The sequence below is a fragment of the Lycium barbarum genome, chromosome 3 (genome assembly GCF_019175385.1).
Source record: "Lycium barbarum isolate Lr01 chromosome 3, ASM1917538v2, whole genome shotgun sequence".
NCBI lineage: Eukaryota > Viridiplantae > Streptophyta > Magnoliopsida > Solanales > Solanaceae > Lycium > Lycium barbarum.
In genome coordinates, this window is record NC_083339.1 from 98514370 (window position 1) to 98531222 (window position 16853).

A 16853-nucleotide genomic window follows, 5' to 3' on the forward strand; every position below is an offset into this window, starting at 1 on the left:
TATGCTTTGTTAAAGAATTGTGTAAACTTCCGCAAATTGTGTAGAAAGTTATGAAATGTCCCTAGGACCTCCGTAGGTGACTCCATAAGCTTAATATACGTAATTTGAGCCCACCGCTTCGGTTGTCCCGAGGTGGGCCCACTATTTCCGACTTTACCCTTTTTGTGTTTATAACTTAATTTCAAGCGGTTCTAAAGGAAGCGCCTTAACTACACTTCTAACTACCAATGGTACGTATTCTAAATACTTTATTGAATCTCTGTAAAGGTATGATATTTTGTGTCTCATTTAGTCTCCCACTATTCACGCTTTGCCTTTTAGTGTACTATTGCCTTATTTTTGAACAATATAAAATGAAACGTTTTAACTATCCTTTTAACTACTAAGGAAAATTGTTTTAATGATTCCCTCGAGTATGGTAAACTATTTTGGAATATGAAATTGATCCCAGAAGGATTATTCTTCCGTAACTCATTATGACATACGACATACACTTACTATGATTCTGTCCGATCTCATTGGTTTGATTTGTCATTCGATATGCCTCATTGAGTCTCTGGAAATATATGGTATTTTTATTGCATTTAGTTTCTCACTACTCCATTCGTGGATGCCTCAATGTTTCCCACACTGAGCCCGGGCCAGGATATGTTGTCAAGCGTATTCCACTGCATTGTTCGTCGTGCCTCGATGTGAGGGGGCAGGTATATATGTACATGGGTTGTGGAGTATGCTGTGCCATGTACACACATTCTGATATGATATGATCTGATATGGCCATCTGATATGATATGTTATGTTACGGGGTTATCCCCTATTCTGCTCCTTATGTGTGATGGCACCAGCGTCGGGGGGTGGCCACGTTCTGTTTGCCGAGTCCCTTGGCAGGGGTCGGATATGATATGGTATATGTTTCTGTACACACTCCTCATGTTTTGAAAATATGTATTTGATACTTCGAATGTTACACTCACTTCTGTGTAAGTTTTGTTTCGGTTATGATCTTGTTCCGTAATGGGACCAGGTACGACATATGTTTTCAGCGAATACTATTTATGCTATATGATCAGCATTTTGCTAATCTGGATATTCAGTTCATTTTCTGTATCTTCTGCTTCGATTATGACTTTGTTTACTACGTTCCGTGCTTTACATACTCAGTACATATTTCGTACTGACCCCCTTCCTCCGGGGGCTGCGTTTTCATGCCGCGCAGGTACAGACGACAGATTTGCTGACCCGCCTGCCTAGGACATCTATTCTGCTATTTTGGGAGTGCTCTTTTGTCCAGAGCCTATTGTTGGTACAGTCTGCTGCTATTGTATATATGTATGCTATTCAGGGGTATGACGGGGCCCTGTCCCGTCTTATGATTCTGTTATAATCTGTAGAGGTCTGTAGACATACTTGTGTGGGTTTTGTATATGTTTTGGGATGATATGATCTGTGATAGCCTTATCGGCTCCCATGTACTATGTCGGTTCATTTATGATGATTACTAACGCCAATTGACTTTTACATTTAAAAATATTCTGCTGATATGCTAGTCTGGGTTATTGGGTACGTTTGGGTGTCCAGCACGGACACTAGTCGCGGCCTACGGAGTTGGGTCGTTACAAAAGTGGTATCAGAGCGGTTCGTCCTCGGATTGTCTACAGACCGTGTCTAGTAGTGTCTTGTTTATCGGTGTGTTGTGCACCACATCTATAAACAGGAGGCTACAGGACATTTAGGGTGTTACCTTTCTTTGAATCTTAGATCGTGCGATAGAGCCAGCTGTAGGAAATGAATTCCTTTTTTTTACTAACCTTTGATTTCAGCTGGAGAACGGTATCAACGTAAGACAGCGACTGATGATATTGGAAGCTACACAGTACACAGGTAAGTAATGGTATGAAAGATGTATGCCGGGTAAGGTGTTTGAAATACGATTGAAACATGAAGCTGAAGATTGAAAAGAAAAAAATAAACTGGAAAGTGTAGTAGGTGCAGTTTGAGTTGGGCATGTGAGGTAAGCCTCGACATCTTTATACTTTTATTTGAAATTGTTAGCCCCGTGTGGCTATGATGCGATATGATATGATATGTATATACGTATATGTGTTGGCCCTGTGAGGCATGGTTGGTATTTCCTGTGTACAGGTTTTGGGATAGTAAGAAATACAGAGGAACCTCTGCCCAAATTTTTCTAGGAATATGAAGAGGAAAATGAGATATAAATTCTTAACATGTCTTGAGGGTCGATACCGATAGGGCAAACCTACTGTGTTGGATTAAAGTTTAAGAGATACCCTCCATGGCATTTGTAAAAAGCATTACCCTTATTTGGAAAATTTTATCTCGAGAAAGTATATATGAGTATCAAATTCGCAATGTATTTAAATGGACTAGAAATATGTTCCAACCCCATTTTGCTTTAGCACAGCCCATGTGAAGGGCAAAAATGTCCAACGATCAAGTTTCCTCTAATTGAAAGAATACAAAGTGTATGACAAGCAGTTAGGAATTGAGTGGTTCGCTCACGACTCAAATATATATAATATATATACATGGAGGTAAATATTGAAGACGTACAGGGGGCAACACGGTAACTATATAGTCAGAAAAATAAAAGAATTCTCGCTAGGTCGGGGTGGGACCCGCTACGAGAACGTTCTGAAAAGTTGTCAAGACCCCGACTTGTCTTAAATTGTGTGACAGAGGACGTGCGGGGCAATTGGTGTACTTATACCGGCCTTAACGTGCTTAAATGCATTAAAGTTGTAAGGTTAAGCGTGCCAGGGCCAGAGCAATTCTGGGATGGGTGACCCCCTGGGAAATGTACAAATATTTTCGCAAACATAGATATAAGAGGCGAATAGGAAATTCGGGGTAACCTAAAGGGAATTAGGATATGTGGAAAGGTAAGAAACTTTATAGGGGTCACACGAGCTGAGACGGATTAGATTGCTAAAAAGGAAGAAAAAGCAGCGCAGCTCTGAAATTAGAGTAAATTTGAACAAGTGATTGAAGATGTATTGTAAAAGAAATGGCAGTGATATATATATACGTATGTGTAGCCCCCCCCCCCCCCCCCCCAATTTATGACTATGTCGATTGATTGGTGAACCGTAATAGCCAGTGTTGTAATATATGGAAAACATTAACTGGACAGAATTTACGAGAAAAGGGGAAAGGTATGGTATAGATGTTACGAAGTAGACTGATATTTATTTTGCTACCGGTTGAGATTGGAAGATTCTAATACAACGATGTTTGGAAAGAAAAGAGAATAATTGAGTGGAAGGTAATAAGATCAAAATGTCAAAAAAAAGTGAACCGTAAGAAACGTAATTAAGCGGAGCCTCTAAAAGAGTCGACGGGAAAAGCACGAAGTTAATTGCGAAAGAGAACTAAAATGAAATAGCGCAGGGCAAAGGAAAACTTATGGCATGAAATGATGAATTATGTGAATATCGAATAATTCGATTATCGAGAAAATAGAACGACAGATAAAGAATGGGTATGAAGGAAGAAGGTGATTACTAAGATATAAACAACTACATTAGTTATATTACTTGAGTGCCAGCTATCAGATAAGGTTGTGTACTATATAATTGTGATTCTGTTAAGGTCTCGTACGGAGAAAATCAAGTTGTAGGTTAGAAAGAAAAGATATGGTGGCATTACTTACATGGGGTCCGCGTTGATATTTATATGGACCCTAAGAGCCTCCAGTATATATATTTTAAGAAAAAGGAGTTGAATTCGCGGCAGAGAAGATGGTTCGAATTATTGAAAGATTATGATGTTAATATTTTGTACCACCCTAGAAAAGCTAACGTTGTGGCAGACACACTTAGTAGTCAATCTATGAACGGCTTGACCGGCGTACATTCAGAAACAAAGAATTGGTTTGTAAAACTCATCAGTCAGCTAGCCTTGGAGTCCGTTTGGTCGATTTAAAAGATATTGAAATTTTTGTCCGAGAAGTTGCTGAATCATCGATTATGGAAGAGGTAAAACAACGCCAGTTCGAGGATTCTATTCCGGTATGGTACAGAGATACAACCTTTGATAAGGAAAGGACCCATTTTAAGGTCTCACCCGGTAGGGTATTAGTATACAGGGGCAGATTATGTGTGCCTAACGTTGCAGGGCTGCGACGGCCAATTGTGGGCGAAGCGCATAATGTTCGGTATTCTGTTTATCCTGAATCCACTAAAATGTACCATGACCTCAGATGTCTATATTGGTCGGATGACATGAAATGGGATATCGCAGAGTTCGTCACCTAGTGCCCAAATTGTCAGCAGGCCAAAATTGAACATCAGAAGCCGAGTGGACTGTTGCAGGAAATGGAAATTCTGACCTAGAAATGGGAGATAATTAATAGGGACTTCATTACAGGTTTGCCTCACACTCCACGGAAGTATGATTTCCATATGGGTTACTGTGGATAGGCTGACAAAAATCCGTCCATTTTCTTCCCGTCAGAACCACTTATTTAGCTGAGGATTATGCCAAGCTAGGTGTTAAAGACATAGTGAGGCTCCGCAGAGTTCCTATATCTATCAGCACTGACAGAGGTGCTCAATTTACGACTAATTTCTAGAGATTTGTTTTCAGGAAGGGTTATGGGCTCAGGTAAGTCTGAGCACAGTATTCCATCTTCAGAGCGACGGACAGGCCGAGCACACTATACAGACGCTAGAAGATATGTTGCGGGCCTGTATTATTGAATTCAGAGGTAGCCGTGACAATCATCTGCCGTTAATCGAGTTTGCTTATAATGACAGCTACGATTCTAGCTTAATACGAGGCTTTGTATGGCAGAAAATGCAGGTCACCGATCGGCTGGTTCGATATTGGCGAAACAGAGTTAATCGGTCCCGATATGATCCAGCAGGCCGTTGATAAGGTGAAACTCATCCGAGAAATACAATTAGCAGCCCAGAGTCGACAGAGATCGTATGCTGACAAACGGCGTCGACCCTTAGAGTCCCAGGTCGGCGATTGGGTATTTTTGAAAGTATCGCCTATGAGAGGCGTAATGCGATTCGGCAAAAAGAGTAAGCTCAGTCCGCGATATATCGGACCCTATCAGATTATTTGAAAGATTGGGAATGTCGCCTACGAGTTAGATTTACCATCTGATTTGGAAGCGGTACATCCGACATTTCATGTATCTATGCTCCGCGAATGTGTCGGTGGTCCTCCTAGAATATTTCCAGCAAATAATATTCGGGTGATAGAGGAACTATCGTACGAAGAGCAGCCTGTAGCCATTCTGGATTGCCAGGTAAGGAGATTGCCGAATAAAGATGTAGCTTCCGTTAAGGTGCTGTGGCAGAACGATAAAAGGGAAGAGATGACCTGGGAAACTGAAGAGGAAATCAAGAAGAAATATCCTTACTTGGTTGTATTCAATAATGAATGTGTATCACATGAGCCGACCATAAAAATAAACTCCCCCGAAGTACTTACAGACCCTATAAGACTAATCTAACATTCGAGGAAGAATGTTCTAAAGGGGGGGAGGATGTTATATCCCGTATTTTTGAACGTCGGATTATTTGTAAGCTGAGGTGGGGCCCACACGTCAAGTTTTTTTTGGAACATGTGACAAGCTATATGAATCACATATGTAAAGTTAAACACAACTCATGAAGGACCCTTGTACCAAATCAAAGTGGAAGCCCTCCAAACGAATATTTTTAAGAAAACGTTTCCGGGTGACCTGATTGGAGGGGAAAACACGGTATTATAAGTTTGGAATTTGGAAAAATACCAAGAGATAGAAGTTATAGATAATTGAATTAGCTTTCCAACCATAGGTCGTGGGTTCCTAGGTGACGTCGGTACAAGGAGATATGGATGTTTTAAGGTCGAAAGGTCAGTGGGCTATGCCCAACTCGGGACCAACCGGGTTGGCCCAAGAAAAATGAAAAGAAAAAAAATGAGGCCCAAGTTTAAGAGGGTGGCCGGCCAAAGCCATGGCCCAAACCCACCAAAAAATTAATGAATTTTCCATGTGTTAAAATAGATGAAAGGGGCCATATATTTATCACTTTATCCATTAGAATTTTCAAGAAACACAAAGATGAAGAACAAAAACAAAGGGCCATTTCGGCCAAGACCCATGGAAATTGAGTACCTTAAATCTTGTTCCAAAAGTTGTTTTCTTGTAGTATTCCTACCAATTCAAGTACCCTCTACAACGTGGTATGATTATTTCGGAAGATGGTTCATCCGTTTCATCGTTTCCGCACTTTGGTTAAGTGAAGAAGATTGGAGAAAAAGGTAAGAATTCATTCCATGTTATTATGTTATGAAGGTTTGTTTGTGTTGTAGTATGTAGAAATGAGTAGAAAGTATGGAAATATGGAAGTTTGCAAAGTGGGTATGTAAGTTGGCATGTAGCCGTGTGTGTATGTATGTTATATACATATGGTGAGTTGAATTTATGTTGTATTCTAGTTGTGAGTATGATGGAATTCATATTGAGAATGAAAGTTGAATGAATTTGGTTGAAGTTGGAAATATAGGTATTGGCCGTGTGGTATATGGAGATTAGAATGGGAATGAATTAATTTTGTTTAATATGTTGGTTGTGTTGTTGTGATCCTTATAGTGTAAAGGAAGGTAATATGATTTAAGTTGGCATTGAAACGGAATGTAAAAGATTATGTCATTCTAATATGATTTTATGATATTGTGGAAATGAAGTCGTTAAGGTGTAAATTATGAGAATTGTTGATGAAGTTGGAAGATAGAAACATCTTATGAAAATGTTTGTTAAAGATTAGAAGTTTTGGTGGAATTATGACTTTGGTGGAAAGTTTGTATATTGTGTATATCTTGTGAATATTTTGTGGAATTGATATGAAATGCTTCCAAATTATATTGTGATGATCTTGATTAATGATGAATGTGAAACCCTTGAGATTTGTTTGGAAATTTGAAGTTGAAATGGAAGTATCGCACTATGTTAGAAAGGGAACTAGTTGTGCAATATTGTGTCTTGTAGTTATTGTTGTTGTTGTTAGTGTTGTTATTGGGTTGTTGTTGATTGTTTTGGCCGAGTTGAATTCTCGGGGATGCTATATGTATAGGGGAAATGCTGCCCAAATTTCTGTAGAAAAGTGTTGATTTGATATTTAAGTCCTAAAGTCTTAGGGTTAACATTTGGTAAATGTGACCATTTGTAGATTTTGGACGAAACGGGAAGTGAACTTGGAAAGGCGTAAAAAGCATAAAAGGTATGTAAAGCTATCCCAATTCTTCTTTTGGCATGTCCTAGATGTACTAGGATCGGATTAGAGCCTCGGGAAATATTCTGTCTTTCGGAATCCGCGTTTCAAATTGTCCCTTTTTCATTCAATGGAATTGAACCCTATAAGTATGCTTTGTTAAAGAATTGTGTAAACTTCCGCAAATTGTCTAGAAAGTTATGAAATGTCCCTAGGACCTCCGTAGGTGACTCCATAAGCTTAATATACGTAATTTGAGCCCACCGCTTCGGTTGTCCCGAGGTGGGCCCACTATTTCCGACTTTATCCTTTTTGTGTTTATAACTTAATTTCAAGCGGTTCTAAAGGAAGCGCCTTAACTACACTTCTAACTACCAATGGTACTTATTCTAAATACTTTATTGAATCTCTGTAAAGGTATGATATTTTGTGTCTCATTTAGTCTCCCACTATTCACGCTTTGCCTTTTAGTGTACTATTGCCTTATTTTCGAACAATATAAAATGAAACGTTTTAACTATCCTTTTAACTACTAAGGAAAATTGTTTTAATGATTCCCTCGAGTATGGTAAACTATTTTGGAATATGAAAATGATCCCAGAAGGATTATTCTTCCGTAACTCATTATGACATACGACATACACTTACTATGATTCTGTCCGATCTCATTGGTTTGATTTGTCATTCGATATGCCTCATTGAGTCTCTGGAAATATATGGTATTTTTATTGCATTTAGTTTCTCACTACTCCATTCGTGGATGCCTCAATGTTTCCCACACTGAGCCCGGGCCAGGATATGTTGTCAAGCGTATTCCACTGCATTGTTCGCCGTGCCTCGATGTGAGGGGGCAGGTATATATGTACATGGGTTGTGGAGTATGCTGTGCCATGTACACACATTCTGATATGATATGATCTGATATGGCCATCTGATATGATATGTTATGTTACGGGGTTATCCCCTATTCTGCTCCTTATGTGTGATGGCACCAGCGTCGGGGGGTGGCCACGTTCTGTTTGCCGAGTCCCTTGGCAGGGGTCGGATATGATATGGTATATGTTTCTGTACACACTCCTCATGTTTTGAAAATATGTATTTGATACTTCGAATGTTACACTCACTTCTCTGTAAGTTTTGTTTCGGTTATGATCTTGTTCCGTAATGGGACCAGGTACGACATATGTTTTCAGCGAATACTATTTATGCTATATGATCAGCATTTTGCTAATCTGGATATTCAGTTCATTTTCTGTATCTTCTGCTTCGATTATGACTTTGTTTACTACGTTCCGTGCTTTACATACTCAGTACATATTTCGTACTGACCCCCTTCCTTCGGGGGCTGCGTTTTCATGCCGTGCAGGTACAGACGACAGATTTGCTGACCCGCCTGCCTAGGACATCTATTCTGCTATTTTGGGAGTGCTCTTTTTTCCAGAGCCTATATGTTGGTACAGTCTGCTGCTATTGTATATATGTATGCTATTCAGGGGTATGACGGGGCCCTGTCCCGTCTTATGATTCTGTTATAATCTGTAGAGGTCTGTAGACATACTTGTGTGGGTTTTGTATATGTTTTGGGATGATATGATCTGTGACAGCCTTATCGGCTCCCATGTACTATGTCGGTTCATTTATGATGATTACTAACGCCAATTGACTTTTACATTTAAAAATATTCTGCTGATATGCTAGTCTGGGTTATTGGGTACGTTTGGGTGTCCAGCACGGACACTAGTCGCGGCCTACGGAGTTGGGTCGTTACAAAAGTGGTATCAGAGCGGTTCGTCCTCGGATTGTCTACAGACCGTGTCTAGTAGTGTCTTGTTTATCGGTGTGTTGTGCACCACATCTATAAACAGGAGGCTACAGGACATTTAGGGTGTTACCTTTCTTTGAATCTTAGATCGTGCGATAGAGCCAGCTGTAGGAAATGAATTCCTTTTTTTTACTAACCTTTGATTTCAGCTGGAGAACGGTATCGACGTAAGACAGCGACTGATGATATTGGAAGCTACACAGTACACAGGTAAGTAATGGTATGAAAGATGTATGCTGGGTAAGGTGTATGAAATACGATTGAAACATGAAGCTGAAGATTGAAAAGAAAAAAACAAAACTGGAAAGTGTAGTAGGTGCAGTTTGAGTTGGGCATGTGAGGTAAGCCTCGGCATCTTTATACTTTTATTTGAAATTGTTAGCCCCGTGTGGCTATGATGCGATAAGATATGATATGTATATACGTATATGTGTTGGCCCTGTGAGGCATGGTTGGTATTTCCTGTGTACAGGTTTTGGGATAGTAAGAAATACAGAGGAACCTCTGCCCAAATTTTTCTAGGAATATGAAGAGGAAAATGAGATATAAATTCTTAACATGTCTTGAGGGTCGATACCGATAGGGCAAACCTACTGTGTTGGATTAAAGTTTAAGAGATACCTTCCATGACATTTATCCATTAAGTGTGGCCCTAGGCCTTTCACGAACCGGTGCACCCGATCTCCCATATCCGCTATCATGGCCGAAGCATACCTGGCCAAGAAGTTGAAGCGGAGACTATACTCTGTAGCACTCATGCTACCTTGCCTCAAATTCAAGAATTTATCGTCCCTTGCTCGCCGAACCTCTGGAGGCATATAGTGACGGAGAAAAGCATCAACAAACTCTTGCCATACCGGGGGAGGTGCATTGGCTCCCCGTGAAGCCATCCAAACTGTATACCACTGGATTGAGACATCCCTCAACCTATACGACGCTAGCTCTACCGACTCAGTGTCTGAAACATGTATCAATCGGAGCGTCCTCAACATACCGTCTATGAAGTCCTGAGGATCCTCCTCCGGTCTCGACCCAAAGAATTCTGGGGGTTTCAAAGTAATAAAGTCATGGGCCCTTGCACTAACAGCCCTGTCGCCTTGCCCCGAGCTTTGCCTCTGAGTCTGGGCCGCAACCAACTGAGTCACCAAATTAATGGCCTCTCTCACATCTTGGCCCGAAGCATCTGGTAGAGGAGCTGGAGGTGTTGGAGCTGGGGCTGAGGCTCCCTCACTCTCCTCAGTAATAGGCACTGTCTGGGAGGACTGAGATTGAGCCGCACTGTGGGACTCACTTTCCTCTGCTACCGGTGGCGGTGCTCTTTTAGCCCGCCTTTCTACCACCGTCTTGCCCTTTTGGGCTGCTGTAGCCTTTTTCTTTTTAGGCATATCTGAAATACACAACACATGATTTAGGAGCAAGAATTTCCTACATCATAGCTCTATCGCACGATTCTTATGAAGAAAGAAGGTCATATATTCCTAAAATGTCTGCAGCTCCATGTTTATAAGTGTGGCGCGCAACACACCCATAACCAAGACTCTACTAGACACGGCTCGTAGACACACCCTAGGAATGAACTGCTCTGATACCACTTTTGTCACGACCCGACTCGGGGCCGCGACGAGCACCCGGTGCTAACCCACCCGAGCACCCTCTTAGCTTACTCTTATACTTACATCTAGGTGATCCACATAATTATACATACATTTCCATTCATTCGTCAACTAGTCCCAATTTGGACAACGGTACATTTATATCACCATAGGCATCTATGCCACATCAATGTACGTGGGCCAACGTGGCCGACAAAATGATATACAAAACATAGGCCGACAAGGCCGGACATGTCTAACCATATACACATGACTACGAGCCTTTAGAAAGAGTATAACACATCACATGAGCGGGACAGGACCCCGCTATGCCCATAATTATATACACAAAATAATAAGTACCCAAAAGCTATGGCTCCGAAGGAAATGGAGCTCCGCTATTTAATCTCTGAATAAGCAGCTATGGATCAAGTCTGTCTCCCTGTGCACCTGCGGGCATGACGCAGTGTCCACAAACAAAAGGACGTCAGTACGAAGAATGTACTGAGTGTGTAAAACATGATCAACATCAATGTAGAAGCATCATAGACAATATATGAAGTGGCATAGGAGGGAAGACAACAATATCATCATCATGGCACTTACCTGCCTTTCATAGGAACTTTCCATTTCTCATGCGTATGTCATAATAGGGCTCGTATTCATATACATATTCGTTTCACATTCATATTCATATTATATACATAGCCATACACTTATATACATACATAGTGTACCCGACTATAAGGTTCGGTGTTTCATACGTACTTGGCCAACCAAGGCTCAATGTTATTTCTACCTGGCCCTATCAAGGCTTCAGGGTTATCCGTACCATCTGCAGAGGTGTGCGCGTGTTTCGTAATCGTATACATACTTTATACATAATCATATACATATATTCTACCCGGCGTTATAAGCTCGGAGTTTCATTATAGCCCTTCATAGGCACACATATAAGTATAATAGCCCGTAGGCACCTTTAGCATCATTATCATTACTATCATCATCATTATCGTTACTTCTATATCATAGGTGTACTCGTCGTATGAGGTGTGTGGTACAATCTTAGTACATATCAAGGGTCATGAGCTTATGAGCTCGGAATATCAACCAATTGAAAACAACATACTCATATAGAGGAATTAGGAATTTGGCCAAGAATCATGCCTTATGAAAGAAGGGTTAGCCTTACATACCTTCTCGTCGAACTATTCTACACTTGCACGTTCCCTTCCAATGTTAGCGTTTCTACCTTCATTAATATCATAACAATGGCAATTAGTCATCCACATTGTCTAGGTTTCTCAATTTGCTTCTAATTTACCCATATTCAAGGTCATAACACCTAACTTCGTCCATTCGCCTAAAGTGTCTAGTTCATGATCTTAATACCATTTATAACACATTCATATCACGACACAACAACATTCATGATTCAACTCAAACTATTCCTCAAAATGTCACTATTCATCATTCATGACCCATTTCACCATATTTTCTACAATCCATGTATTTTAACTCTCCACTACCTTAAACAACATATAAATAGCATGAATCTTACCTTAGATGTTGTAGGGACGAGCCTTAGTTGATAATATTCCACTTTGAGTAAAACCCTAGCTTTTCTCCATTTGGATTTCTTGACTTTAGATGATCCTTGATGGGTTCTTACTCTTGATTCACTTATTTAATGTTGTTGATGGCTTATAATCCTTAAAAACTTGTATAATAAATGTAGATAGATGTTTTAGAGAGAGGAAGGAAATGTTGAAATGATTTCATGACCTTGGTCCTTTATTTAATAACATTCCACTGATGTGTCGGGTTCCATTATACGGTCCATTATACGGTCCGTATAATGGTTATACGGTCCGTATAATAGACTGTGAAATGGGTCTGCCTGCACCCCCTTCACTGTGACCATTTGACAGTTCGTTATACGGTCCGTATAACTGACCGTAAAAATTCCACCAGCAACCAACCTCCACTGTGATGGTTTTACGGTCCATTATACGGTCCGTATAATGAGCCGTAAAACTCATCAGTTCACTGAACTTATTCTCATCACTTCGTTTGATCTCCGATCCTGGTGGAACCTTCTTAACACTTGTTCAACACTTCAATACCAATCTAAGGGACGTTATAACTCTTTCCCAAAATTCCCTTAAGTCATCATTAACCCGATACTCGTATTTCACTAGTTCATTCACTTGCGTACCAACGGAAGATTTTCCGAGGTGTAACAGAATCTCATACTTAAGACCCTAGGATAGAGATATCTAAAACACTTCCATGACATTGAGATAATTACAGAGGTCGTGTTCCAGCAGACGTCGTTTAAATTACAGGAGACGCACTAAAGAGACAGACCCCATAACTATCTTAGACCAACAAATCAGATGTGATTACTGTAACAGTACTATGGAGGTGTAAAGCCACCGCAAGATTGTAGTTCAGTCGTATACTCTTCACTCATCCATAGCACGTTATATTAGCCTTGTTAATATGACTAGATGATACTCGAGTCCAGAAGTTAAAGCACAGTGCGACGCAAGCTAGTTGATCTTGAGGTGAACTCTTAGTCAAGATTTATAGTGTTATAGCCCGTATTTTGTACGTTCGGATATTTCGAGATAGTCGTGGTAAGTTAAGGGCAAGACTATTTTCCAAAATTATTTTAATGTGCAAGTTATTTATGAATATTATTTATGAACATTTTTAGTACGGAAATGTTGTGAAAGGTTAAGGGTAAAAAGGGAAATTCACTAAAGAGTTCATGGAAATATTGTGGAAGGCTAAGGGCAAATTTGGAATTAGGAAAATAATTTTTTTCATGAATTGCAAGACAAAAAAAAAATTAAAAAAAATTAGTCTTGAATAAAAAGGGCCCATGTGGCCGTGCCCTATGGGGTGGGCTTTGGCCCAAATAAATGAGTTGTCCATGTGTATAAAAGAAGACCAAGTAGTCATATTTTCATTTCATTACTTAGAACATTCAAGAAACATGGAGAGACAACTAAAGGGGCCATTCGGCCATAGCTAGACCAAGAGGAACCTTGGAAAATCTTGATCACAAAAATATTTCCTTCTAGAAATCTCACCAATTTGAAGGCCCTCTTTAACATGGACTGATTGTTGAAGTAAGCAAAGCATTTGTTGTGCAAGTTGTGAACCTAGCCGAGCGAGAAGAGAGAAGTGGAGAAAAGGTATGTGTTGAATTCTCTTTTACTTGTGTTATGGATTATTTATGTATGTTGAAGTGTGTAGAAAGGGATGAAATTCATGAAATATGTGTGTATAGGTGTTGGCCGAATGGAAGTGGTGTGGTATAGAAGTGATGAATTAATTTTATTTAGTAGTTTGATTGTTGTGTTGTGGATTCCATGATGTAAAATGAAGGTTTGGTGGCTTGAAATGAATTTGAAGTTGTTTGTGCATTATTGAAGAAGTTAGTGTGACATTAGTGTGGTTTCTTATATTTGTAAGAATAAATTTGTCAATGTATGGGTTGTTGACATAATTTATGAATTTGGAAAGAAGGCACGTGTTTGGAAGATTGTAAGTTGGGTTGTTGTAATTGAATTTGAAAAAAAGAAGTGTGTTGTTATGGTTCTTGTTGCATTTGGAAGGTTTCAGGTGAAATGGCGTATTGGCTAGATTGTTTTAAATATTGTATGACTTGTTTGAAGTATTCTTGAATTGTGTTTGTAAGGTCTTGGGCAAGTATTTGAATGTGTAAGCATTGATGTTGGCTTGACTATATGTGATGGAATTGGATACAAATGATATGTCGTTGAATTATGTGACAAGAGTTGTTAATGTTCGAATATATTTTGGATTGATTCTTAAAGTTGTTAGTATGATTCTCGGATTGTTGTTGATAAATTGGCCGGGTTAGATTCTCGGGGATGGTGTATTTACAGGGGAAATGCTGCCGAAATTTCGGTAGAATATAAATGAATTCATTTGAGAGACTAAGACAAGTATATGTCAATGAATCTAATGATTATGTGAATTCTTTTGTAGACTAGCGAGCTTGGATAAATAAGCGTAGCTAATAGGACGGGGAGCTGGTATGTAAGGCTTACCCTTTCTTTCTTTTGGCATGGTCTTTATGAAACGAATAAATGACGTATATGTATGATTTCAGACAAATTCTTATTCTTAGAGCCACTAGGATGGCTAATATCCTTGATTTCCATAAGCTGTTTCATATGATTTTGATGCGTATCTATGATGTCCGAAGGTCTACTTGATATGTTTCCGAAATGGCATTCGAAAGATAAGTTGATATGACTATAGTTTTGATCTTCTAATGCTAGCACGTTGATTATTCCGTTGAATCTTTGGTATATTTTGATATGTACATATGGTTCCAAAAGCTATATTTGATTTGATCAGTAAGGGTGTCCGAAAGGTACTTGTTATGATTGTTGTTACTTGATTTTCCAAGAATGGCTCCTGAAACGCTTTTAGAAGGTTCTGTACTTCAAAAGTTCATAACTTTCGTATACTAATTCCGATTGACCCGAAACTTGGTTCTCAGCCTTTAGGAATCGGTAAGTGTACTTGTCTATCGAGTCTTGATTTATGTGCATATATTTTCGCATTATTCTGTTCGTGCAAGCCTCAATACATCTTTCACTAAGCCCGGGCCAGGACATTTTCTCGTGCGTATTCCACTGCATTGTTCACTGAGTCCCTCTCACCTGCGGGCCGGGACACGTTATACGTATATGATGTTATGATGATATGGGGATGGTGGCCAGGATGGCATATGATGATTTTATCCACCGAGATCCGCAGAAGAGGGCCGGGACACGTTATATGTATCCACCGAGTCCCTCAATAGAGGGCCGGGACACGTTATATGCATACATGATATATGATATTGACATGCATGATTCTCTCCACCGAGTCCCTCACTTGAGGGACGGGACACGTTATGCATATATGGTATATGATGTGGACATGTATCATTTTGTCTACCGAGTCCCTCACAGGAGGGCCGGGACACGTTATCTGTATATATGATATATGATAAGGATATGCATGATTTTCATTTAAAAAGGCAAGTACTTTGATGTTTTAAAAAGTCATACTTGATTCTGGTAATTCTCTGTTTCAGTCATGATTCTGTTTCCTATATTTCATGCCTTACATGCTCAGTACATTTTCCGTACTGACCCCCTTTCTTCGGGGGCTGCGTTACATGCCACGCAGGTCCACCCAGATGAGTACAGGACATTGCTAGAATATGCTTCAGCTGGATTGGCAACTCCATTTTCTCCTGGAGCGTTGCCGAGTCAGAGTATATGTACTGTGATGTTTGTTTGAAGTTAGAGACTTTGCAGACAGAGTCGTGGGTATAGTATGTCAGTTTCGTAAGCGGCTCCATCAGCCGATATGTCATTCTGTATTATGTGTTAAACTCTATATGATTACAGATTTTGTCTGATTTGAAAACATCGATAAAAGAAAGATTTTGAAAGCTTACTATACATTTCACTACTATTTGACTTCAGAGTCCGAGGAGACTATGTATGAAATAAGAATCTGTGGGTTCGCTCGGCTCCGGATATGGGGTCGGGTGCCCATCACACCCTAGGGATATTAGGGTGTGACAAAGTGGTATCAGAGCAGGTTGTCCTAGGGGTTGTCTGCAAAGTCGTGTCCAGTAGAGTCCTGTTTATGGTGTGAAGCGCGCCACATTTATAAACAGGAGGCTACGGGGCATCTAGGGATTGTTGATCTTCTTTCTGTCATAGATCGTGCGATAGAGCCAAGTCATAGGAGAATGAAACTCCTTATGTGAGCCTTACATACGACGGAAGAAGGCAAGTGACGATATGGAAAGGTCATAAAGGTAAGTCTGGATATATTTGTTCTGTTACCTGAAACTGAAAGCTCTAGATGGTTGGAATGTGATATATAGCCGTATGTTCTGTGAGATATTGTCAATATTTGCTATGTACAGATTCTGAATAGTAGGAATGGTAAAGGAGACCCGGTCAGAATTCTTTTCAACATCAGGTTAATTGATCTGAAACACCTAATAGGAAGGGCATGGAAAGGACATATCATAAAAGGACAATACGTGGGACGAGTTGTTTAAGAAGGGTTATGGATTCGGCATGGATTGAAGAACAATTGTGAGAAAGACGATTAACAGTCCAAAGGGTTAAAATGGATAACATTCGAGGCTTA